Source organism: Helianthus annuus, chromosome 17, assembly GCF_002127325.2.
Source record: "Helianthus annuus cultivar XRQ/B chromosome 17, HanXRQr2.0-SUNRISE, whole genome shotgun sequence".
Taxonomy (NCBI): domain Eukaryota; kingdom Viridiplantae; phylum Streptophyta; class Magnoliopsida; order Asterales; family Asteraceae; genus Helianthus; species Helianthus annuus.
The window spans coordinates 143,957,033-143,960,723 of NC_035449.2; positions in this window are offsets into that span (position 1 = coordinate 143,957,033).

Consider the following 3,691-nt stretch of genomic DNA (forward strand, 5'->3'; position numbering starts at 1 on the left):
AGCTCCGTTTCTAGGGTTTGAAGACATTGAGTGTAAAAGAGTTGAAAGAGAGTTGAAATCATTCTTTCAATCCTTTTCCTCTTGTAGTTGTTTAGATCTTTGATAGATATTTACTTATTTATGTGGAAGTCGGTTAGATTCGAGCTATTCACGGTGGATTGAGGCCAAGACATGATGTTCTTGAAGAACACCATGATGACATCATCCTTGAATGCCTAGATCTTGGTGATTTCACGGTTAGAAATCAAGATTTGAAAGATAGAAAGGTGAAGGAGCATGCATTGATAAAAAACGTACAAGATTTAGAGTGAAAACTTACCGGAGTTGAGAGAAATCTGAGAAACGGGTGAAGAACAAGAGCTGGTCGGTCAGAGCTTTCCAAAAGTGGTAAAGATGACAATGACAACCCTATTTATAGGCCTTCAAAAGGGGAATGTGTTGACCGATCGACCAGGATTCCTGATCGACTGGCCTGCTCGATCGAACAGCTGGTTCGATCGGCTGGCCTGTTCGATCAGTGATGTCCTGTTCGATCAGTGTTCTTTTTGAGTGTTTTGCGACGATTTTTTATATTTCGATTCCGATTGAAGACGATACGATTACGATAGAGTTCCTAATCAAATTACTTTCAGTCCCAATTACTATATCTAACATACAATCATCTATAATTCGCCCTAGCCTTTCGTTACCATTCGTCGTTATTCGATCTTGCTTGCATTCGATTTGAGATTCGAGTTTCGATTGATTCGATTAAATACCACACAAAACATAAAGTAAACACGCACAAATAACATATAAGGCACACACACACATAAGTATTACCACACCTATTTTGCATAGTTCGAGCCTCGAGTTCGATTGATGAGTCGATTAGCTTGATTATTGATTGATTAACTTTATCGCATTGTTACTTCCTACCATTCACAGTCGTAAATCGGTCGCATTGATTAAACATTCGATCATTTTATTTAGACAACACTTACTCCACATAATACAAAATAAGAAAAGACTATTTACAGTCAAAGAAGTCAAAGTTGACTTGGACTTTGACTTTGACATTCGAAAACACGGGGTGTTACAGAGGTGTTGTCCGAGATTACCTACCATGATTTTGATTATGGCTGGGAGACGATAAGGAGCCTTCAATAAAGAGTGATGATAAAATGAGCTAAGGAACTTAAATTTCATAATTGGTCGATTTGGACAATAAACACCAAACCGAAATAGGTGAACGGAAACGTAAAAGAATAATGGGTCCGGGTGGTTGATTGTAGTTCAGAACTCTAGAGGAATAATCCTCTAAAGCATAAAATTGAGTTTGAACAAAATCGAATGTTAATGTAGAGGAATAATCCTCTATAGCATAAAACTGAGTTTGAACCAAATTGGAAGTCGATTGGACTGCAAGAGGAATAATCCTCTAAAAGATAAAAACTGGGTTGGGATCAAATTAGTTGCGAGTAAAAAATAATATCTTGTCATTGTCGTTATCAGGTTAAACTGTTTAGTTTAAATGCCTAAGTTACTAAATGTTTGGATGGGTTAAAATGACAGGTGATACTCATTTTAGTGAACCGGATGAAGATCAAGCTGGGTGCAGGGGCGGACCTAGTGTGTCGCCTGGGGGTGCGGGCGCACCCCTTGAAAAAAATGTTTAGTGTTATACGGGTGTTAAAATCTCGACCGCCCCCCATAAAATTTTGTAGTCGCACCCCTTGAACTTTGACCCTATGACGAAGAAGATGTAAAGCAAAAAAAAAGTCACTGGAAGTTTTGTTGCAGGGGAGTGAAGATAACTTGTGAAGAAGAAGAAAATGGTTTAACTCCTTTCTTTATTCTTTTGTAAATGGGTATTTGGGTAATAAACTTTCCTACAAAGTGTGGAATCCCAAGACAAGTACTATAGTACCATACCCATAAAGTATTGTACAACTCCTAAATCATCAAATTAAAATCTCTAGTACAAGTATATGATGCATGAACATCTCAAGTACAAGTAAAGAATACACAACAAATATTTCAAAGAGGTATACGACTGTATCAATCAATGTTCAAACTTGATTTGTTTTTGGTTTTAGACATAAAGTATTAAATGTTAATAGTAATAACAAACATGTGATAGGAAACTTGATAGGAACTTATGAGTCGATTTATATGTGATAGGAATCATGAGTAGAGAAGTTATGACGCGATTTCTCAAGGGAAAAGGGGTTGAACCACTTCTTTTTGCCAGAGTCTTCTAATAAAAGACCAATGTATTTATTATTTAACGATTAAGAGAAATAGAAATAGGGAAGGTATGAACTTTGATGGCTTTTTGTTGTTACTTTAGTTACTTATGATGGTTTTTTATGTTGTTTACTTGTTTTACTTGAAACTTTGTTTGTTAATGTGATAAGAAGTTAGGAACTAAGGTTTGATTGTTTAAAAAAATTGACCTAATGCGATCCGATCTGATCCGACCCGCTATGAAACTTTGTTTCTTTATGTTTTCTTGTTTTACATGACCCGACCCGATCCGACCTGCCATGACCGATTTTTTATATAGCTAGGGACCTAAAATCTTTAAAAAAGATCCCGCACCCCCAGGAAAAAAATCCTGGATCCGTCACTGGCTGGGTGATGAACCGAACACATCTCATGAATATTTGCTTCTGAGTTTTTGTTAACTTGTTTTTAAACCTTAGTACTTAAGTATATGAATTGTAAATCAAATCACTGCTACTTTGAGTAGCTTATGTTTTTCAAAAAAAAATTATAATCTTGTTTGGAAGTAGTCCGTATAAATATTATTTTTTATACATGTATTGACACAGGTCTTACATTAAAGAATGACAAGGAAAGAGTTCTAAGAAAAAAATGGGTTCAGACCGATCTGGGTACATGTTTGGCGAAAAATGGCAAAATTTGGTCAACGGTGCAAAAACTGCCAAACATTCTGGAAAAGTGTTCCCCTCCACGCCACGCGGGGGAGAGCCCTTATTCATTTGCGACGTGCGGAGGAGCCTAGTCAATGAAAGTCAGTTTTTTGCTCCCTTGCGCCACGCTAGGGAGCTGGTGTGCCCCCTTATGCGATGTGCGGTGGCTTCTTGAATCAACAAAACTGTTTTGTTTTCGCAGTTTTATCTATTTCGTTCAAATGTTTTATTTACTGTTCGTTTGAATGAAATTTTATGATAGGTAATTTCCCATTGTAAGCCTCAGATGAAGATCAAGCTATGACAAGAACCGAACACGCCATAAATGCTAGTCGCTTCCGCCTTGTATTTAAAATGTTTCTAAATGCAAATTACATAGTCACTATTTTGGATTAACTCGTTGCTACTTTGCGTTAGGCGTTAGCACATGTTTTAACACTTGGAAAACTTTTGTTAATATTGTTTTAATATGAAATCTTAAATATCGTTTTGTTGGGTATTACAAGAAATACACATGTTGCTTGAAATATAAATTGAATCTATAGCCATTAAAAAGCAGTTGTTTGAAAACTAACCGTTGGAAAAGTAACCATCTGGAAAAGAGCCATTGTTAAGAATTAAATATCTTTACACTATTTTATCTGAATTTATATTAAATAAAAAAGAAGATCTCAAAAAAACTAAAATTTAATTGTTACGAGTTTTATTATTTTAACTAGTATAATTCTCCCGCGCTACGTGACGTGGAGTCGGTCGGTAACAGTTCATTTAGT